General features: G+C 36.9%; 1 protein-coding gene across 4 annotated transcripts in view; it reads right to left on the reverse strand.

Annotated features, from left to right (window-relative positions):
• LOC106668565 (transcription factor Sox-13) overlaps positions 1-24,659 on the reverse strand; it is a 597,903-nt gene that overhangs the window by 250,789 nt on the left and 322,455 nt on the right. For all 4 annotated transcript variants that reach the window (XM_014397456.2, XM_014397454.2, XM_014397455.2 and 1 more), the window contains one exon: positions 6,749-6,779. The gene's annotated coding sequence lies outside the window, so the exon portion shown is untranslated. The remainder of the gene's footprint in view (positions 1-6,748; positions 6,780-24,659) is intronic.

Raw genomic sequence — 24,659 nt, forward strand, 5'->3', positions numbered from 1 at the left:
GAATTTCTTCTTAATCGGATTGTATTTCTGTGTAATGTCCTGCCTTTAATTGATTTATTATACAGAAAACCTTGGAAAACATTTCTATACATTTGTCAGTTTTGACAAACAGACAACTGAAAACATATAAGGAGCCGGGATATAATTTATTTATCCTGTACATGACTTATACATATTAACATATTTCTTCTTTGTAATCTACACCAGGACACTACACAATGAACTCATCAATCTTTTGATAGATTAAGACCGAAGAGATCGGTTTATGTGGGGTTTTTTGGGAATTGGGTAATTCTGGGGAGGGGGGTAACAGGGCATGAGCTGTAAGATTAGGATAGGTCGAAATATTGGAGGGAGACTTTTAGAAATAAAATCGATGCTTGAACGAAGGTTAAGGTCATTGTGGATAGAAAGTTAAGGTAGAGAAGGTTGGACAATTCTTTTGAGAACATTTGATTGGAACGGTTGGTTAAGTTTGATGTGAGTTGGCTTAGTGGCACCACAGTGCTTCGTATGACCATATATATAGGTCGAAGTAACTTTTTGTATTCATGTCTGATTTGGAGAGCGGGGGTTTACGGTAGGTATAAAGGGTGTTATAAAGAGCTTAACAGTATGGTTAGGATGGGTTGAAAGTGGGGACCGCTTTGGGAACGGTTTCTGAGATGGGAGGTGGTATAAAGTGGTTGCTTTATAAGAAAAAATTGCGGTATCATCCGCGTAGGTTGTATATTGTACAGGGTGGTACTAAGGATCCACCCTTGTGGGACGATGTTTCGGTTGGTCTTCTCTGACGCACCTTACTCTAAAGCTGCGATCGGATTAGTTTATAAAAGTTGGGTAACTGCAGTCATGTCTATGAAAGAGCCGAGCATATCGTCCTCTAAAGCAGAGCATATAGTGTGAACAACCTTCAAGCATTGCCGAAAGACCTCCAATTATCTAACCCTATGATTAGTGAAACTCTTTGTGGTATTTTAATTTTTCATACTGAAGACAAGTTATACCTATGATGGAGTCGTCCGTCTATTTTACACGACGGTAGCTGAAGGAAGTGGGCAGCAATAAACTCGTCAAACGGAAGGGCGATTGGATTCAGCCCACGTATTATTTTAACCATCCGTGATTATAAAATTACAAAGAGAAAAAGCAAACGAATGAACCCCTTTTCTACGGGGTTGATCTGTCTAAGCCGGGAAAGTGTTGTATTCAAATATAATAAAGGGAACCGAGGGGTTAGAGGAGAGTAATGGGTGTTGTAAAGGTAGAAACGGGACAATGTAAAACAAAGTGATCCGCCGAGGCTAATCCATCAAAAGGCGGCTGTGCTGAGCACTCTGTCGTCGTTAATAGGCATTATAAACTACACAGGGTTAATGCATGCTCCCTTCGCGCTTATGGGAAACCAATTGAGAGATAAGGGACACGTCATGAGCCCTTGATTAATGTGCCCTTGCCGGACTCAACTTTTCAATTCAAATAATCCCCGTCTATAAAGGAGCTCACCCACACGCTAATATGTTTTCCCCACCGCAAACATCGACATAATGAAGTCGGAAATTTGCATAGCTCAAAGCGTGCCATTGTAGTTACCCAATTAAGTCTCCACAACGGTCCAGCCTAACATTGGTCTCTTATAAAGTGTATCGATTTCCTCTCTCACTCTGCTGAATTTCTAAATGGAGTTTCCATGATATTGTCATATGGAACAATTGTATTTTCCTTGAAGAAGGTAGCAGCATTTTTTTTCAAACCACGGGCTACATTATTTAAATATTTTTTAATTTGAAAATATAACCTTTTTCAAAAGGACGAAACCTCTGTTAACGATACAGCGAGCTTTAGAAGTTCCTGAAATAATGTTTTGAAAGTTGCGAATCAAGTGTTACGATGCATCATGCCTTGATGAACTTGCACCTCGTCATCGCATACAGAGTTTCAAGCTTTCTGTCTTATATGCATATTCTGTGTCAAATACCACCTTCCAAACTAAATCATCCCCTACGTCAAGAAGAATCTTTGTACAACGTTTTTATGACGTAAATTGGGCTCGATCGTTACGAAAGTTCTTTTTTTCGGTACATTTTTCTGCAAACTGCTTCATAATATTAAAAAAAAATATTTTTTTATTTTATAGAAAACAATAGCAAAAAAATTCTAACTAAAGTTTGTTTTAACAATGACGAGAAGAGGAGAAATAAAAAAAAAATTTGTAGACAAAAAAAGGGATACAATTTTATCACAAATTTAGATTTTTGCCAAAAATTAAGAATCACTATTTTTACAAAACCCTGGTGGCGGATACATACTATACGAAGAAAAATAATACAAAAAAATATTTAACAAATATAAATAGATTGGGTATAATAGAAAAAAATTGATATTGTTATGATGGATTTTAACCTTGTTTAATCCTAGGAGAGTATTTTTATAGAAACTACACACACACACACACACACACACACACACACACACACACACACACACACACACAACAAGTATTGGACAGCTTGTTTGTTTACCACTTTTATTTTCTTCGTATTGTTATGAAGGATTTTAACCTCAATCTTCAACCTCAACACAACAGGGATTAGACAAGCACGAACATGTTACTCTGCATTTGATAATATATTGCGTAATCGATTAAACCGACTTCATTTCGTCGTAGGCGTTGGCTGAAGGAGGTAGAGCAGATAACACAAGGTTACATAACTTTATTTATTTAGTACAAACGTTGGCTTACCATAATTTTACACAGATGGACTCGATAAAACTCGTGCGTGCTCTCAACCAAATCACTGTTCGAAAATGGAGTGCAAAAATTAACGATTTAAATGAAGGATTCGCTTACGAGTTGAACGCTTACGGGTTTGTACAAAATTCCAACAAAATACGGCGATGCCATTATCATATANTATAAAACCCTTCTCTGTGTCGGAATAACAGTGAAACGTTTTCATGTTTAAGAATTTTTGAAGGCATGTCAGGTCAAGACAGGAATCCGATCTAGTGAGAACAGTAGTTACTGGCAAAATTGTTTTCTTCTCCGGGCATATTTTAACGGCCGGTGGCCCCGCGAGACATAACGGACCGCAGGAGCAAGTAGGCCGACGTAATTCCCTATTTTTAACCGCCTTTTGCCAACCTATCGGCCAATTTGTTTCAAACTAAACCTAATGTCTCTGTGTCACGTCTTGGACGTAGTTTTCCCCGAGTTATAATTGAAGAAATCGATTTACTACTCCTGGACAGTGTTTGTATCTTTCGTTAATGTTGCTGGTTGTACTACAAAGTCAGTTTTATTACCACTTGCTGGATGTCTCGTTGCAGTCTCTTAAAACAATCAGGAGTCAAAAGTTTAAGTTAAATAGTATTATTTGGCTATCGTCATGTCGTTTGTTGCCATGAAATGTAATTTCCACGCCCTGGTTGAATGTTTGTTTAATCCATAAAAATAAATAAGTAAAATTAAAATAAATGTTAGTGAAGAGCTCGGTGAAAGCGGGTCAAAATGCCAATAATGGCCATAAAACTTGGGCCTAAAGAAATATTGTCTGTTACCAACAGCAGATTGTTAATCCACAGATTTCTGTTGTAGATTTATAAACAGGTAAAACACAATAGGTTTCGGTTTAGGAAATCCTTGCTTTCACGAGGAAACGGTTATCAACCAGCGTTAGTGGGAAGGAGCGATTAGACAGCTCTGCCTTGAATACTAATATCTTAAAACGCGCGAGGATGTTTTGTGTATTGTGAGCTGAGGAGAAGAATTTGAAAGAGGAGGCTGGAAGATCACGACTCAATGTCCGACACAAGTTTCTCATAATGTAATTGAGCCCTTACCAATACGCATTTATTAGACGAAAAATAGATAAGTGTTGCACGTCCGTCGGTCCTGATTTGTTTCTGGGCGAATATCAAAGTTAAATATACGGTTAGGCGGATCTGATGCTATAGTGCTTCTTAAGAGGTCTTTATCTCATACGGATCCGAATTAATTTTTTTCTCCTTGTTAAAAATGTAGAATTGGCTTGGGCAGTAGTGTCAGGATGGATCGAGAGCTTATTTGTTGCTTTCGGATGAGGTATCTGATCAGCTGATTGGCAAAAAGACTCCAGAGCTCGTTCTGGACACTAAGTTTAGTGACGTGTTATCAACTGTTTACAATTTGTCTGAAAATATTGACTTCGCAGCAAAGTTCCACTCCTTATGTCCAAACTAGTAACTTCTGTTGATAATGAAAATAAAAACGAAATCTAACAGATCCAACAAAATTTTCACCACTGAAAATAATTTTTCTCCGTGAAATGTGTTCATTGGTGAATCACTTACTGTTGGCAGGTTTTATTTTTAGTTTCATTCCCTTAAAATAAAATTACCTTTGTAAAATACGTTGGACATTTTGTCTATTGGTGAAATCTCCATTCTCCATAATTTCTCTCCCACCTGTCATGGTCTTACACAAATCGAAGTATGTTTAATTTCGCCAAATCCGTTTCTTTCTTTTACCTTCTAGCAGATAATTTAGAAGAGTGTGATTATTATAGGGGTGTGTCTTGATTCTGGAACACTAATTTCCCTGCCTTGAGGCAGATATCTCTTTCTCTCAAACCCCTCAACACCCCCGCCAATAGCCAACCCCCCGCCCCCTCGTTATAATGCAACCTTCCTTCCGATATTATAAGCTAACAAAGACGAGAGCCTTTGATACTCAGATCCTTTATATATCCAGTATAAAAGGACTAAGTGTAAAAGGAAAAAGAGGGCAGAGTGGTGGGGAGCCATTCCCTTTTTCCTTAAAATGAGAGCACCCATTGATTACTTTCCTACCCAAGTGTTGTTAATAAAGAAAAAGCTCTAATCTGTAATTAAATATTCAACGGAGTTGCTAATAATCCATTCTTTTGCTATATAATGGCGATAGTTGCAAGCATAACTGCTTTATACATAAGAAACTGCAAGTCTATCTTAGTACATAAGACGCAAGTCAACTCTTTTCTGATTTTCCATTTCTTATTTTCCAAATCTATAACTTCTTCCACAACGTTAGCGGTTCAGGGTTTGAATCTCGTCATATCTTTTGGAATTCGATATGTTATTAATTTGGAAAACGTATTGTATAGTGGTTTGGACCAAATGGACACAAAAAAGACCTACTGACTGGACACCATGAATTAAGAATAAGAAATTAATTATTTATGTTCGTCTGCCTTTTATTTTCGGTTAACGCTAGCACGTCTGTGTTCGAATGGCACATTATTTAGGATTTTATTTGTTATTAATTTGGAAAACTTATTGTGTAGTGGTTCTGACCCAAATTTAAGTGGACGAAAAGTTCTACTGACTTGACACCACAAGAGAGGAGTAGAGGAATAATTGACTTCTGTTATTGTGTCTTTTATTTTCGATTAACGCTAGCGATGTGGGTTCAAATCAGTTTTAATATGAAAAACTTGTTGTATAGCAGTTCTGACCAAATCGACAAAAAGGTCTAAAGGTCTAAAACACCATGAATGAAGAGTAGAAAAATAATTGACTTATGTTAGTCTACCTTTTACTTGCCATGATTTACTAGGTATAAATTTTTCTCTTTTCCAATAAAATTATAACTATGTTTCTAATGCAATGTTAAAAAGATTTTTATTAGCTAAAAATACTTGCGATCACGTTCGTATATGTGTTACTTTATAGTCTGTGGTACAAATCAATGAGTTTTCTGTGTTTGGTCAATTTACTTTCAAACCATCATAATTATATAATTTTTATTAAAACGCATGAAATTCTGATCTCGTTTAATAAGGTTTACGTTAAAATAAGTATATTTAAGACCGACCTCGCATTATGATCGTTTTAAAAAAATCAATTATAAAATCTTTCTATTAATAGCATTCTTGATAATTAATTGTAAAACATTAAAAGGATCGAGTTTTCTCTCGTTTATATCACTAATTAGACAGAAGTGACTCTTGAAAAATTTTCCAACTCAAAACAACCCGCATCCCTCTCATATCCTCTATAATCCTGAAAGTCACCAAGACTGAGCCTTGTTTGATTAGACGGGGTCGTTTGGGTCTCTAAAGGGAGGATTTATAGGGGGACATCTCCGGTCGGTTCCCCCGCGGGGGCGGGGGTCATGGTGTGAATGTCACGACGTGTAATACACATCCGTGATGTGTAACAACATTATACCACCTAATGGCTGACTTGCTGAACTCAACCAGGAGTAAACACGGGATAAACGCCCTATGATTAATAGAGTCATACAAACTCCTCCCAACGACAACCGTGCTACCAACGCTTGCACAATTTCAACCCCCTCGTGGTTATAGGGTGGGTGAAAAATCTATGCCAACCAAGTGATTTTTATAAACAGACAAATAACCGCAGTTTCATTAAATTCTTCACTAAAAATTATAGGTTTTTTGTAAATATAATAACATATTGCCCATATTCATACAATTTACTTAATAAAAACATAGAATCAACATTCCATAGAATTTCCATGTTTTATTACTATCACTAGATGAGAAGAGGACTAATTTAAAGTTTCCTCTTTACAATTCTAGCTGTAACTGACGCATAAATTTGGATCATAATGTTTCACTTTTGGATCCAAAAATAAAAATTACATTATAACGTCAACATTTATGTGTGCCTACAAATATCAATACACACTATGACATATCTTACAATCTACGTCAAAATTATTACCATAGTAGTAGCGTAAAAGGACTAAAAAATGACTCACCCTTCTAATAATCGCCTTTTCCAAGGAAAACCTGTAACAAAAAATAATAGTGTGAAAAAAATTGTTAGATATATATGTCCTCCAGTTTTGAGGACACTTTATGGTCATTTCTGTTATTCCCATTCCAGCTGTGTTCGTTGGAATTTCACCAACTTAAGTGTCTGTGGTACAAACGCGTTTATGTTTATACTACGAGTCGAAAAAAGTCCGTGTTTTTTGTAGGCTGCGGTTCTGGGTTCGAATCCCGGCATAGCATTTATTCTTTTTTAAAGATTATTTTTCAAGAAAGTATTGGTAATGTTGTTTTACTCCTGGAACGTCAAGCCCTAATGAAAGGCAATAATTACTGTTTTCGTCTAATTTTCGTGACGGCATATCGTCATATTCAGTGTTGGGTCGTCGATTAAAAGTCGTCTATCTTGGTAAGATTGGAGTTACGGCCTAATTTTTTGTCTTGCTTTTAGAAAATCCTCTTCCTTTAGAAGTTTATCTGGTTCTGAACGAAAGTGGTTCAAATGGACAAAAAGACCTAGGACTGGGCATCATGGATGGTGGGCTAAAAAGTCATTTTGTCAACACAGGCATGCCAGATCAACAAAGCGATAAGGATCGATAACGATAAAATGATGTCATACTCGTTTCATTTTCGATTTCTTCATTTCTCTCTCTTTTATTTCTTCGTTTAAAGATTAAGAATAATTAATTAATTCCGTTATTTAATTATTTGATGTGCTTATATTAAATTATGAACAATAAGTTCTATAAAGGCGAATACAAGGTATGGCCTCCCCGCTGGGAAGGTAATATTGCTTAGATGTTCATGATTCACCGTTGACCCGAGAAGTTTATTATAATAAATAAACATATGCATATACCCACCGCAGGTTCTATGCAGCTATTCATCTAAAACCATCTTTCCTCCCGCGTTCAAGATTAAATTTATCCCTAGTCGGTATCTCTGCCGTCTCGCATAAAAAATGAATTGCACTTCATTATGGGCTCGTAATTAATCATGCAAATAATAACTATTAGTCGTAAAACACCAGTTGTGAAATATTTTAAAAAGGAAAAATCGAGGTGCTATAATTCAGGTGATTTAATCAACTATGTTAAGGAATTATGGAATATAAAAAAGATTCTTGGAGGTCAACGCCATTCTTTATTCTTATACCGTTAACAAAATGCTGTTAATGATGTTTCAATGATTTAGTTACTCAAATGGGAAGGACTTTTTTCACTCAAACACGTACAATTGTACTAGAACAATTAAAAAAATTGCAGCAGTTAATATATTATTAATGTCATAAATAATCTTACATAATTAAACAATATAAAAAAGGGGATATAAACCCTTTAACGCTAAGAGTTTTAATGGCCTAGGAAGTGGTGAAGTGAATTATGCTATTGATTACTTTAAAATAAAGTTGGGAAAATTAATGTAAATGGAAGAATTGTAATAGGGGACCGAAGTAGTTATGCCGTCCGCGTCTTCTTTGTCACTCCAGGCGGTTCTAGGTTCGAATCCCTATACAGCCACTGAAATTTTTGACCCCTCCTGAGTCTTGGCTAATGTGAAAGACACGACGTCTTTATGAAAATAAGTTTTGAAAAATACAATACCTAATTTTTAGTAAAATACACTAATTAGTGTCCTAGCTTAACTAACTGAGTAAACCTCGTAACTCGTAATATATTAGCCTATTATTAGAAAGTACGTCGTTGATTGTTTAATCATATATGTTTTATCCCTCATAACCCTATTATGAGAGAATTTATTTACTAAACTAACACCTGCCACATAAAGTATAACGTGTGCAATGTACAAATGTAATAACATTTATTTAAATAAAAATCAAATATAACAAAATTTGGCGCAGATGGTAAATGTTAAAACTAAAATTATTAACATACTAACGAAAATAATGTGAATATATACAAAATTATTATTAATCAAGAGAAGAAAATATAACAAAATGAAGTGAACAGTAAATTTGCAATGCTATTAAATTATCTTCCATGTTCTCTTTTTAGCTTGTAGACCATCATTGTCTAGCTTCTTCCTGTAATGTATTGTCGGAAAGTATTTCTTTGTATCCTTTCCTTTAGTGCCAGTAGATTAGATGTAGATGTAGATGTAATATTTCAGGGTATGGTATACTGCGCCATTTAAGAGCTATTGTATCCCCTGTGCTCTGTCTAAAGCACATCGGTGAGTCCTACTTCATCAAGAAACTTGATTAATAGGCCCGGTTTCAGTGGTTGAAGCTCTTCTATGGTCACATTGTACATCCCAAAACACTTCCTCCTGCGGGCTAGTGTAGCTCCGCAGTTTGTTAGNAGTTTGATTACTTTCATGTGATCTAGCTTTCTTTTCCGTGTAAAAGTGACTATAGTTGTTTTGTTTGGATTGATCCCCAAGCCTGCACTATTCTTCTGTGATTTTCAGTCCCTCTTGGATTATATCGCAGAGGGTTTCCTCGAATTTTCCCCTGGCTGTCAGGACTATGTCATCTGCATATCCCTGACATTTTATTCCTGAGCGGTTCAGGGTTTCGAGCAGTTCATCAACTGTTTAGTGCCAGTATACCACTCCTCTTCCCATTTCTTCACTCATCTCGTTCATTTTCTTCTTCAAGTAAGAACTTGGATCTGTCCTATAGTTCATAACTGTATTTTCATCTGCAGCTGTCTCCTTCGCCAATCCGTCTGCCATTTCGTTACTAACCGTTCAGCTTGATTGTTACTGCAGCATAAACCTAATTTAAATTTATTGTTTTCTACAAGAATTGATCCTTGATACACTACAAAAGCACAACCAATCCCTTCTTTTCTTTTACTTCCATCCGTATATATCTCATACTGCCGAACGTCATCCTCACAAAGGTCTACCTCTATACAATTCCTGTATGTAACCAGTTTCTAGGTCCAATCATTTGATCGTATAATTTTATACCATCCGTACCCAGTTTGTTTATTTATAAAAGTATATCAATTGGTGTCATTTCAATAGAATCGGATCCCTATTCGCTACAACTATTGAAGTATCATATGATATTGTTCTGAAATCTTTAATTATGTGTAAGGCCATCAGTCTCTGAACCCTCTTCAACTTGTTCTGAATAAACTCCTTTGTTAGGATTTCCCCCCAAACAGGAGCAGCATCCATGAATATCGTTTCAACTGCGGATGTGTAGATAGTCCTCAGAGCTTCACAAGCAAGGCCCTAATAAACGTTGGCAGAAGGTGAGAAAAAGTTTATAATCTGCAAACTTTTCTAACACTATTTTGATAAAGCTGTTGAATGTATATTTATAATTAAAAGTCATACCCAAATAATTGAGTTCTTTACTTGTCCTAATTTTTCACCGTTCAAATACACTTTTATCTCTTCTAGCTCACCTTTCCTCTTAACAAAAAGAACATTAAACTTGCGCCATATAATAATAATTTTATTTTCCTTGGTCCAGTCATTAATTAGGGGCAATGATTCATTACAGACAACTTCCAATTCTAATGAAGATTTAGATGAAATGTGTAGAGATTAGTGACCGTTAATCGATAGTTATTCAGATATCGTGAGATGCGGTCGGGTGTGATGTAGGTTTCAGAAAAACATTTTCTTTATCGTGCCAACGTTNTCTCAATAAAAGATCGAAACGTTGGCACGATAAAGAAAATGTTTTTCTGAAACCTACATCACACCCGACCGCATCTCACGATATCTGAATAACTATTTAGATGAAACCGAAAGCATTAAGTCTTCTGAAAATGAACAAATTTCAATATAGTTAGGAAATAGCAGCTCGATCACTGAGTAATATTTAATATTCCCAAACCTGGCCCACAGACCCTTGGGGGCAGCCCTTCCATACTGATCTTGTTATTTGTAGTTATTATCAGCCAGAGTTGCTTAAGTAAGAACTTCTGAAAAATGTTTTTTTGGCAACTAGCTGATTTTGTTGCATCAAAAAACCCGGCCACCAAATACGTGATACACTGTGTGAGACAATCCTCCTCAATGTTGGCATTATTTACCCACTTTGGACTCGATGTAACAGATAGGCCAGTTACGAGTCACGCCTGGCCCGAGAAAGCTCTCTACGCACTTCGATTAATGAATTTAATTGGTTTAGTGAGTACACTCTTAAATTCCTTTTGATCTGTGCTTAAACCATTAGCATTCAAATTAGAAAATTTTTAGTTGTTAAAAATATTTTTTCGTTTATTTAGTTTATTATTAGTGAAAGTTATATTCTTTTGTTGTATAATTTCTAAATTCATTAAAAAATACAGCACAGTTTATCATAATTTATAGTCCGAATGATGGAAAAAATATGAAAACAGGCCAAGAGGAAAATAAAATATTTCAGTGTTTTAATTCTATCTCGGAAGGAGTGAAAAGGTTGTCCGAGGGGGTTGTGACCATTTCAGCACCGGTTTCAATTAAAACCGACAATCGTTCGAATATTTCGAATTAAATTGGAATGAGATGAGAGGGCAGGGTTTCACAAGGGTTTTAAGTTGATAATAGATAAAGAGAAAAGAGCGTTCGCTGATGGATTTCACCAGTCCCGTCTCTGTTCCTATGGGTAGAAAAGTAGTTTTAAATCGCCTTAGGCCCGACAAGGACATTGTGGGTGCTGCTAATCCTCCCATAGCAATTACCAGAGATAGGAAAGGGGTTCTGTTTAAATTCTCCACCCGAGCTATTCAGTGGTAAATCCGGCCATTGTGCGAGGTGTTCAGAGCATCCGATATTATCTAAGATATTGGCAAAGGCATTCATTGAAGGATCAATTACTGAGTGAGGCCACTAAGCCATGGCAACGTGGGGTTGCCTCCTAAATATCACTCCCTCCTCCGGCTGTTATTATATAAGGGTTTCAGAGCTTTCATCACCTACTCGAAACTTATACAAATAGTTCTTGGTCGACCCCAAGGCAATCCCTTCTTTACGTCATTACTACAACTCCACAACCGCTCATCACAGTGCAAACATAATCGCACTGTCGGTCTTAATCAACTTAGATGATTTCAATACACGTTACACCGTAACGTCAAACATCTTCTTATATTAAAACCGCAATTCCCTACTGCTTGGTTTCTGTCGGACATGTACAATACGCAACGAAACAACCGAAACGCCCTGTGAACCTGTGGAAAAGGAATCATCTACCTTATGCGGGTTGCACTTTTGATTTATCGGTTTGAAGAAAACATTATTGGGTAATCCCTAGTACAACTCTCTACCTCGCGGTTATAAACTGACATAATATAATTTGGAAATTAAATTCACTAATTTCGTGGTCCGCTTGGCCAATTAATATATTACAATTAATTAAGGTTTTTAGTTGATAAAAAAGTCAATGGCACGAGCGGGATTGGAACCCACGATCTTCGGCTTGACACGCCGCTGCTCTACCACTGGAGCTATCGTGACCTCGATCCACTCGGACACTAACTTCTTTTTATCTCAAGTAAAAACTTAATTAATCTGGTATCTGACTACTCTAAGATAAAATAGCAATTGAAAAGAAAATGTGCCCATAAATTCTGTTAGAAAAGAAACGCGCGAGTAACTTTTGCTACCAATTTGTAAGCAGCTTTAAATAAAATTAAATGTTCAAATCAGCACAATTTCACGGTTTTACATATCTACATTCGGCCGAATCTGCAGTGTTTGAAAGCTACCATTCCATTAGGATATCACGGTTCTCCAGATCCTAAGTACGGACTAATCTGTCGAGTTTGAAAGCTTCAAACAATTCAAATGTCACAGTTTCTACATCTCTCGTACGGACGAATTATTTACGTTTGATAGTGACCGTAGCAAGAAATGTGACGGTCCTCCAGATCATTCTTACGGGCGAATCGGTAGTGATTGAAAGCTACCATTCCATTAGGATATCACGGTTCTTCAGATCCCTCGTATGGCGGAATCTGAGTGTTTGAAAGTTACCATACCATTGGACAGTGAAGGTTCTGCAGATGGTACGGACAAATTTATGGGGTTTGAAAGCTGCCAAACCATTGGAATATCACGGTTGTCCAAATCTGTAGAATCTACCATTCCATTGGAATATGAAGGTACTCCAAATCTATGCAAGGTACTGCAATTGGAATATCACGGTACGCCAGATGTACTGTACACACGAATCCGGGGCGTTTGAAAGCTGCCATACAATGGAAATATCATGGTTGTCTAAATCTATGGAAGCTACCATTCCATCAGAATATCACAGCACTTCTAATCTTCCGTACGGACGAATCTGTAATATTTGAAACCTATCATATTCTGTGATGTTTGAAAGCTTCCGTTCCATTGGAATATAAAGGTTCTCCAGATCCCTCGTACGGCCGAATCTGCAGTGTTTGAAAGTTACCATACCATTGAAATATAAAGGTTCTCCAAATCGATCGTATTGCCAAATCTCTAGTGTATGGAAGCGACCATTCCATCGAAATATTTATGGTATCCACATCTACCGTACGGACGAATCTGTGACTTTTGATAGGTACGGTACAATTGTAATGTCAGGGATTATCAGGTGTACCGTACCGACGGATCTGTTGCGATTGAAAGCTACCGTTCCATTGGAATGTCACGGTACTCTGGATCCCTCGTACAGACGAATCTATAGTATTTGATACCTACTATACCAAGGAATATCAACGTTCTCAAGATCTCTCGCACAGACATATCTGTAGCGTTTCGAGGCTATAATTTCATTGAAATATCACGGTTAACATCTCCCGTACGTACGATCTGCGTGTTTGAATGGTTACATACCATTGGAATGTTATGGTTCTCCAGATGTACTGTATGGACGAATCTGTGGCTTTTGTAAGCTACTATATAATTGTAATATCAGTGTTCTCCAAATCTATGAAAGCTACCGTCCCATTGGAATGTAAAGGTTCTCCATATCCTTCGTACGGCCGAATCTGTAGAGTTTGAAGGCTACTAGACCGTCGGAATCTCACGGTTCTCCAGACATACTCTGCTGACAAATCTTAAACATGTGAAACCCTCCATACCATTGGAATGTCACAGTTCACTAGATGTATCATACCGACTAATCTAAAGTGTTTGTAATCTACCATTACACGGGAATATCACGGTTTTCAAGATACCTCGTACGGACGAATCTGTATTCCTTGTAAGCTACCACACCATTGGAATCTCACGGTTTTCCATATCTACCGTACGGAGGAATCTGTATTTTTTTAAGCTATCATACCATTGGAATAACACGGTTTTTCAAATCTACCGTACGGGCGAATTGCGTAGTGTTTAGGGGCCTAAAAATTTCCCCGTTGGCAATCAAAGAGGCACGCTTTCTTTTACTGTCATACATAATTTTGTAATATTTCAGCATGCTAAATAGTTTGTAAAACTGTTTCCTTCTGAGTCCTTAGGCACCATCGATCATTCTGGTCTTCCTATGTGGCATTCTACAGGGTCGTTTTGGCGTTTCCCCATCTTCAATGCCTGTAAAGGTACTTTATACACCTCATATTATTACAATAATTAAGTCCACGTTTTCAAAAGAGGTACAATAGTTCAATCACCTCTTCTACAGAATTTAGGCCATAGGCGTCATTGTTTTACATAAATGTGAATATAAAATAGGAGTTGCTAAGTACGAAACTCGGGAAGCCTTGATAAAAAGGCCGTTGCGCTGCCGTAAAATAAAAATAAAAATGGTCAGCAAGGCATAAAATCCCATAGTTAAAACCTATCGACGCGAGTGTCTCAGGTTAAAATATAAAACGTAAGTGGCGAGTTTTATTTCTGAACGGTTATCCTGAAAGGGAATCTGATAATGGTTGTGATAAAGCTAGAAGCCGTCAAATGGCGAAAGCGCTGCTACGCCAATTATTGTAGAAGGGAAATAATTCGTGTTGAACTTGGCTGATGTTGCCGGTCAGGAATCCTGTTTCTTGATGCCCTTGGCGGAAAACGGACCGGGATAAAGCTAAGTGAATTAATCATATGATTCTTTTGTCACGGATTTATTTAAAATAATGTAGAAACTGCACTATTTGTGGAGTGCTTAATCAAAATCGATATTTTGTCAAAAATAAAATAATATTTTATTATTACAATATAAGATCGTAATATTTTTTTTAATGGTCAAAACAGATTATTATTTTTTGTAACATCAAGTTGGCCAAGTAATTGTTGTGCCAAGTTTTTTACGATATATAAGAAGAACAAAGCATACCTAAAATACAGAATACTGAACAATGTTTATGAAATAAAAAATAAAGTAATTTATGTCATGCAAGAGGACAAGATTTATTAATATTGTTGTCAATTAAAATTTCTTGGATTATGCCATGATTCGAACACAAAATCAATAGCGGGGCAAATTCGACTCGGACGCCGAATCTTTCGGCCATTTCGCCCCCCAATAATTTTTTTTCTACAAACGGTTTGTTAGTTCATATCGTACTGCAATAAGAGGCAAATAATTGTAGCCATTGTTTTTAGTAGAACACTGAGCAGCCGAGAATGAATTTTTCGGTATAAAAGTTCTATCGGAAAATCGCTTCTTCTGGAAAGCTCAAAACTGTTCATCATATTTAAACGGTTATTTTTTTATTTTGTCATTTTGTAGTGAAATAATAGGGAAATAATTGTAGTGCATAATTTATTTTAAAAAAGTAGGAGTGGGAAATTATTTTTAATATAAAAGAGCTCGATCGAAAAATCGCTTCTCCTGAAAAGTTGGATTTTTCAACTTTCGGCACACTTTTCTCCAAAACCCTTTATTCCCTAGATAGTAGTACGTTTCCCTTTCGTAGTGCAATAATAGTCGAATAAACGTGGAGACTGATATGTAAGAAAAGACCGAGAAACGGAGAAATTCACTTTTTTACGGAAAGAAGAGGAATGTATTTTCCCATTCCGGTACACTTTTCTCCAAAACCCTTTATCATGCTGAAACGTTTACTTTGTAATTTTGTAGTGCAATAATAGGCAAATAAATATCTCAAGCAATTCATTTTAAAAAACTCCTGGGAACCTACAATTTTTTCTAGTATAAAATGCTTTTCCTGAGAAGTTGCATTTTTTCAGATTTAGGTTCACTTTTCCCCAAACCCCTTCTTCGTATTAAAACGATTATTTTTTTCATTGCGTACTGGAATAATACTCAAATAATCCTAGTGATCAATTCGTTTTGTAACCACTCAGAAACGGAGAAATACATTTTTTGTATAAAAAAGCTGTGAACAATCACTATTTTTTGAAAATTTTAGATATTAATTAGTAGTATGTATTCTAAGGAAAATAAAACAAAAATAGATGGGTTGTAATAGGTCAAATATATTTTTAGGAAATTGTAAATTTTAGAGCTTGCTTCTTTACCAGAAACGATAGACACTCCTGAAATAGAAATGTGTATCAAAATTAAAATACATTGGGTGAACACAGACTTAAATCAAAATAATGAAAAAATCAGCTTTCCTACAGAAAAATGGCTCCTCCCTTAATGGAGCTAACACCAAAAAAATACAGATTAGACAGACCAATTTACTATTAGCTAGTTACCAAAAAAGACAAGCAAATGAGTCAATTAATCCACTCTTCGATCTTTGAAATAATATTTTAAAAGACATAAAAAAACATGATTTTTAACAGTTTAAATTGGAAAAACAAAAATAAAATTCATTTTCTTGTTCACTTTGTTCTTGAGAATGAAACAAAGTCGCTCTCCCGTAGTAGGCCTAGCGAACATTCTGATGCTGATGAGTCATACTGATTATAACCTTTCTTACCATATCTAGAGCTGAAAATTGGGTAGTCTGGTGCTAATCACTGGGGTATTAATACAGTAACTGTAAAGCTAACCGAGCCTTGTAAAGCTAACCTATTTGGTCTATGTGGTACTCGATATTCCGTCACCCGCACATACTCAACACTCCCGATAATAAATACATTCATTCAACACACAAAACCTCACAGAAAAATCCTAGCTTTTTAAATTGGTAAGAAAAATGTACATATGTTGTAGTTGTCGTTTATTTACCAATGGAACATAGGTTTTTAGCAAACCTTGAACAAGTTATTACTCAAGAATGACGACATCGGGCGCATTAAATCATTTAGATTTTTGTCCTTTGGTTTTGTTGACCGTAGTAGGGAGCCGTATTGACGAAGAGTACGGACATGACAGCAGGCTTACATGATTAGAGACATCGTTAAGGATTGACTGCTCTTCCTAGTTTTTATGGGGGCGATCTAAGGCTTAGCAACTCATCTCTCGTCAAACGTCCAGATCCATACCCTCCTCACCGGCTGGCCATTTCCTGCTAACCATCTTCACAACTCCCGGGGGGGGGGATTTCGGGAAATTAGTCCCCGTCGCAGCCCAACCACCTCTCCCCCATCACAGGGGCTAATTACGCCAGATGGTCCTCACGGCTGTTTATTTAACACCGATATTACAAAAGCCGGCTCAAAGCTCAAAACAAACTAATCGACAATTTCGCTCATCTTAACTTTTCGTATTTGAAATAAAAGACAAGCACGAGTAAGCAACAACAAACGCAAAAAAATTGACGTCCAATGAGCAGTGAGCGGAAGGGAAAACGTTGAGAATGTATCGTTGTCTAGACGGCTTGCGGATCGAGTAGCCTAAAACTAGACGACTTTGTTTCTAAGATGTCCTTCAAACAATTATTCAAATCGAAATTAAAATCATCTCCATTTCATAGAAAAGCGGCCGATTCTTTAAAGTGTAAACAATAGGAGTATTTATTCAGATATCGTGAGATGCGGTCGGGTGTGATGTAGGTTTCAGAAAAACATTTTCTTTATCGTGCCAACGTTTCGATCTGTTATTGAGATCATCTTCAGGGCCTGGGATTTACAAACAATGTTTACATTTAACAATTACATTTAGGATGTGGAAAAGTGAATTTATGCAAGGCAAAATATATTTTATAATCAAACAAAGTATTTCTACTCACTCAAAGTGTTTGTCTTCTGTGTAAATACTTTGAGTGAGTAGAAATACTTTGTTTGAATATAAAATATATTTTGCATTGTTTAAATTCACTTTTCCACATCCTAAATGTAATTGTTAAATGTAAACATTGTTTGTAAATCCCAGGCCCTGAAGATGATCTCAATAAAAGATCGAAACGTTGGCACGATAAAGAAAATGTTTTTCTGAAACCTACATCACACCCGACCGCATCTCACGATATCTGAATAACTATCGATTAACGGTCACTAATCTCTACACAAAATAGGAGTATTAATGTCCTGTGAAATTTAAAATTATGTAATTGTACACAAGCTATTCCTTTTGGCGATTGGAGGACATTATACACGGAATTTTTTTTTTTTTTTTACTGGGGCTTCCGACATCTAGGTAATTTCAGCCCCCTATACACGGTATTATTGTTTAAAATTTACTGTGTTCAATAAACAAAAGTATACAATTAAAACCTTTTATTTTGTTATTATTTTTCAAAAACCCTTAATTAAATTTTCCTTCAGTAAAAAATATAATTTCTAATAAATTTTAATGCAATTTATAATGAAAATAAAATAAAAATAAAAGCTAGGGAAAGTAAATACTACAAAATTGGCAATATCACTAATCATTTTTGAGCAATTTGTTTAAGTCGTGTGTGGTCATAGCTCGAATAAAGAATCCGTTGGGTGGACTTCCTGAGGAAGAGACGCAGACGCGTGGTTCAAGGATAGAAGGTAATAGGTATCCATCCTCGAACTCCCATCCATCCTTGACTCCTTCCTACTGCCCCCTGTACCTTCGCCCGATGTCGACCAGGAGTCTGAGGTGATTCACCCAACATTTGAATTTGATTTCTTTTAATTTCATTTATATTGGGCCAAATACCTTTTGGAATCTTTGAATTTTATACAGTCCACTGCTGTAAACCCATGTAAGTCTGGGGACCCCGACGAATATCGAGTACTCGGGGAGAGTGAATTTTGCTAGACGTCTAAGTTTTTATCGGGTGTTGTGTTTATGTTAATTTATTGGAATGAATGTAATTTATTAGCGTTAAAGAAAAGCGTTGTTTAACCCCCGACCCGAGGAATATCGAGTACTCTGGGGGAGTGAATGTGACCAGACCTCCATGTTTGTCTAGGGTGGTTAGGTATATGTATTGTATGTTTTATGTCTATTACGTAGTTGACAACTGAAGTACAAATGGGAGGTGGCATTTTAAGATGTCGTCTTAGTTTTCATATAAAAGGAGAGAGTCGGCGCTTCGAGGCGCTTAAATGGCTGCAGGTAGAAAAATACGCGTGCAAGACCAGAAAAGAAGTAGAAACACGCAGTGGGCCGGCAGTAACCTCAGCTCAGTTTGTCGGCTTTATTTCTTATTATATGTCCATGAAAGTCTGTGTGTTGAACTTGTTAGGTTGGTGAATCTAATGATGTTTTATTTTTGCAATATCCAATAGAATATGTTCATATTAGGAAATTTATGGCTTTTTTTACACAGGTTTAAAAAGCCAAAAGTAAAAATACTACAAAGAAAACATGGTTAAGCGAGTGACCACAATATCTCACCACGCTTATTTTCTTTGATAGCAGATGCGTTTCGGCGAAGTGTTAGGAAATTGTCGAGAACCACGATGTGTAACCGCGCCCATTAAAGCCATTGTCTGTACAAACCGCATTTCACTCGAACTAATAATACGCCCTCGACTTCTTTACCGCATCTATTTGCTTCTATGATGAACCGGAACAACGGAACGCAAGTCCTAGGAGGAAAAGGGGCGTGCAAAGCAATTTATTCCGTTTATATCGAATCAAAAATTGAACCATGTGTAATTCAGTACGTACGGGATTAAATGGCGAGGAGATTTCAAGGATATCGTCGTTTAAGTTGTGGTATCTGTTCGGGATGAGAAGGTTTAGAGAAGTTGGCCAAAAGGGTAGGATGGATTCAGATTTGCTATGGAACATTGTGCGAACGAATCAGTTCGTCCCCAAAACAAACATGGTAAGGCAAGTTGGCAATTTATGAGAGGGGGGATTGGATGCACTGGATAGTGATGATGGCTTTGCTGAACCCCATAATTCTACCCCGTTCTAAACCGGTCGTGGAAGTTTCTAGCAAAAAGTGAGTTACATTTTGACAACAGATTTCGGTCATAAATATCTTGCTTTAAGTTAGTCTAGATTCCAGGTCATTGTGCTGTCTAAGTAGTCCTGTCTGTCTTGAGTAGGAGTTGGTAACTTGTTGAGAACAAGTAATTTTTTTCACATTGTGTTTATTTTTCCTCATTCATCATTTTCTTCTACTTTTTGTGCATAGTTAAAGTCAAGGTATTCTTTGATGTTGGTGATCGCTTGGTAATGTAATTACTGTCATACAGGAGAGGTTAATGTCCAACTACACGTTGAGTGTCGTGGACGAGGTGTCCAACCATTTTACAATATTTTCTCCATATTAATACAATTAAACCATGGGATACCTTGGGATTCGAACCCAGGACAGCAAGCGTGGCCAATAGGAGGCGGACGCCCTAACTACATGGCCACCGCTGTAGGTCAGCAGTATAAATACTTTATATAGACCACGAGTGCTCCTATGTAGGAAGCTGGGTAGGTCTTGTCTCCAAAAACTAATTCACACTCCTACTATCAAGCAGCTGAGTAGGTCATAGAGATTGGATAGGAATATTTTTATTCTGAAGAAAATTCTCAAGTGACCCAGTTTCAAGATGGGCAATATTCTATATTAGACAACCTTTCGACAGTAGGATGCATTCAAATCTTGGCGTGGAACTTTTGGAACCGGGAATAAATCAGTTAGTTGAAGAAAGGTTTTAGGTTAGTGACATAGTGAGGAGCTTTGATCGTATGCGCTGTATTTTCGATGGCTTGGTAATACCGCACAGTTCTTCTCAGTATGTTCAAATGGGTCGGGGTAATGTCTTGCATTAATTGTAGTTTTGACGGTCAAATCTGATTTTGGTCATAAATGTTTTCGCAGATGTCCACTTCTGTTGCTGTATCTCGTGTGGGGATTCCACGTCTGTCTGCTATCTAGATATAGTCCTACGTTTTTCACTTGAGAAGTTGGTAAGTCCTCTTTGAGGTTAAGACTTTTTCTCCACACTCTTTGATAAACTTAAGATGTTCTTTCAATGTTGGGGGTTGCTTGGATAGGATTCGAGTTTGAAGATTGTTGGATTTCTGTGATATCCGCATTACAGTGATGGAATGCATACGAAAGTGAACCGTATAAAAGGGACGGGACCGAGAATGCTCCCCAGTGAGCGCCGGGTCTGCAATTCGTGTTTCTCGTTGACGCACTCACTCTCAAGCTGCCAGGTAAATATAATTCCAAGAAAATGTAATGAAGAGTGTGTAGGTAGCGAAGAAGTTTATAGTGGATTTCTACGTGCCAATCAAAAGCTCGGCTATATCCAGGAACGCACGCACACGACCAGGAACTGTGAACATATAAGAACTATGAAACCTTGCTGAATCGGGGAATGAAGCCAAATTAGTTATAAGGAAATACGCTGCTTTATACCTCATAGATCTTCTATTTTAGGTTGTAAAACAATCTTGAACTAAGTCTGAATCAACAGATTTTACGGTTTTTGTTTTACACCTTCTTTCAAATATGAAATTCGTTGACAATTGCAGCAACGATGCTTGCTGAGATATGCAAATTTTAATGGCTCTAACATCCGACGAACATCATGACGGTTTGATACTTCGAAACTCTTGAAATAATCTTAAAACTGTAAAATTTTATCATTTACCATCTGTCAGGGAATAAAGATTTGTGGTTCGAGTCGGTTTACAGTCCTGTCATTCGTCAATAAGTAATGATGACGATTGATACTAGGAATTGGTTGATTTTTTCTCCAAGAACTGCAGCGTTATGGTTTATTGTACCTTCCTAGTTTCTTACTTCGACAATCCACTCAATCCTACCTCTAAGAAGTACTAGGCCATTCACTGTCGTTGCTTCAATTCCTTTCCCTGGGTTGTCTTTTTATCCCAGGTTATGTCTCTATTGAGCGGTTGCTTCACATTCAAAGATGATATCAGTGGCTGTTTCTTTCAGCTTATTGCATAACCTACAAATGGGGTCATCATTGAATATCCGAGTTGTGTACAGACAGCAGAAAGACTTAACACTGTGCCCTTTATTCTAAGAGATAATGTCCTATGGTTCTATGATTCAGGCAAATTGTGTAATGATATATGAAAAACTTATGATGGTTAAAAGATAAATTGATGATGAGGATGATGACGGAATCAACGAAGCTGGGTTTTTAATCTAAGCAATCTTTCCAATTTACTGTACTATCCTAGATCCTTATTTCAGTCTATCGACTTTTCTCTTAAGAAGTACTAGGTCGTTGCTATAATCCCTTTCTTTGGGTTTTCTTTGTATCACAGGTATGTCTCCAGTGGTTCCTTCGCATTGGAAGATGACATGAGTGGCTGTTTCTTTCTCCTCATTACATAACCTACAAATGGGGTCATCATTGAATATCGTGTTGAACCGGCACAGGGTTACTTACTGGGTCTGTCCCCACGCGAGTATCCATATCGTGTAGGTGTTTTCTCATGTGCCAGTGACCGGTAAATTGTCCTATTACCCCACTCAGTTAAGCACTATCAACTGTAGCGGTTAGTTTGAAGGTCTTGGTGAGGGTTTGTAGCTTTCGTATAAGCTTACGTATCTAGCCCTAATACATATCTAGTATCTCTATACTTCTCCTTTTGTCTTTTTTGGATCCATTCTGTGATAGAGGATTCTATGTTTGTTTTTGCTATCCTCAGAATAGGTTCAGGTATGGTCTTGCAGATCCTCCTTGGCCAGTTCGTCTATTTTTCATTACACAAAATTCATATATATAAGATATCATCAGGCGTTGTGTCCCCCGAGGTTTTGTAGATTTTGGAAACATTCACTGACTAATTTTAATATGAATGTTTTACATGTTATAGCTTTAATAGCTCTTTGGCTATCCGATCTTATGAGGATTTTTGCCAGTGTAACTTCTTTTAAGATTTTCTAAGGCACAAGCGTTGATAGCATGTATTTCAACTTGAAGGACCGAATTGTTCTTTCCTAATGAATTTGATTACTTAAGTTTTTGGCTTGTATAAAAAACGCCTGATCGAGATCCTTTATTTGTTTTGGAGCCATCTGTATACCATATCATTGTATGTGATTTCCTTCTAAATTTGGGTATCATTAAGTCATTCCCCATTTCTTAGAATGGCTATCTGATTTTATTTATTATTGTTGTGTGCCCGAAGTGTTTAGTTCCTATCCAGTTGGATTGTTTCTGGGGCCTAAATGAGCTTTTCCTCAATTCTTGTATACATATTTCCATTGGTGGTAGGTTTATCAGTGTTTCTAGTGCAAGTGACGGGTTTGTTTTCATTGCCCCTGTTATACAATAGGCACAGAATACCTGTATAGGTATTCTTTGTATGCCGCCTAATGTTCGGATAGCTTGTCTTTATTGAGCTTCGGTCCACCAGATCAGTGAGCCATAGGATAATTTGGGTATTAATTACTTACCTTATATAGCCAGTGGGCCATTTTCGGTTATATTCCTGTGGGCCTGACTTGTTCATCAGTTAAATATTAACACGAGTTATCCCATTGGCAATTAGTTCCGGTGGACGCCGACACGGAATTATTCAACAAATCCCATTGTCTCCCCCCCATCCGTCCTCTTACGATGCTCTTATCATCAGTGAAATGAAATCGGTGTAATCCCCCCCCCAACCCTATGGACTTTGATTTAAAACATTTTAGATTTTAAGTGCCAGTCCATTACTAACGATTAATCGTAAATTACCATGTGCCCTAAAAGCTGTTTGTGCATATGTAACGGGAAAAGTTTTCGTTTCCCGCCCCAAAATCTATCAAGTCCGATTGAGGAAGAGACGCCGCTGAACGGCTAAAGGGCTGATATACGCTGACCTTTGATAATTACTTGTCATTTGATTCTTTACGCTTGTTAAATATAAATTTATTTCAAAGCAATTACAAAACTAAGTGGTTGAACTAATTATGCCCGTTAATATTCACTTTATCTACAATAAATGATTTTATTTGTGCATTTCTCAGAAATCATCCTTTTAAAAAAAAGAAGAAGAATCTTGCCCACTCTACCAGCTGAACCGAGAGTTTTTCGACCAAAAAATACATATTTTGTATATATATATTTTTTACTTTTATTTTATATATTTTTACACAGAATGAAACCGGTCCCATGAGATTTCGAGCTGTAAAAGTGCTCGAAATAAATATTTGAAAGTTGAGGATCAAGTGCACTGGTGTATTTTTGTGTTTATGTTATGTTTTAATCTTTATTTTTGATGATTAGTCTTTCATCTCTATTATATTTTTTTTTTGGGGGGGGGGTCAGGCTAAGCTAATCTCCCAACCGGAGTTTTTGGCCATAGCTGGCTGAGACACGAAAGGAAGAGGAATGTTTTTCTCAATTCTGTCGGAGGCACATCGTTTTATCTATTGTAAATAGCAGAGAGTAACGTATGTCACAGTGATCTTTTTTTTACTAAACTGTTTTGAAAGGTTACTATTTTAGTTCATTTGGTCAGGGCCCGATTTATCTCTCTTTTTCTCCCTCAATCTTCTCTCTCTCCCTCCCTCTCACTCTCTCTCGCGCTCTCTCTCTCTCTCTCTCTCTCTCTCTCTCTCTCTCTTTAACAGAATTATTTAAGTTTATAATTGTAATTATTGTAGTATGTTGTTGGCACGTCTTTGCTCATACTCATGAATGACATGATTTGCTGATGAAAAGATGATAATTAAGAGACAACAAAACCATTTTCTTAACTGAAACACCCTTACGGTAATGTGCTATTTGGAGAAATTCCTATAATTATATACCTTTCATTCA

This window comes from Cimex lectularius, unplaced genomic scaffold (genome assembly GCF_000648675.2).
Source record: "Cimex lectularius strain Harlan isolate CLEC.00 unplaced genomic scaffold, Clec_2.1 scaffold21, whole genome shotgun sequence".
Classification (NCBI taxonomy): Eukaryota; Metazoa; Arthropoda; class Insecta; order Hemiptera; family Cimicidae; genus Cimex; species Cimex lectularius.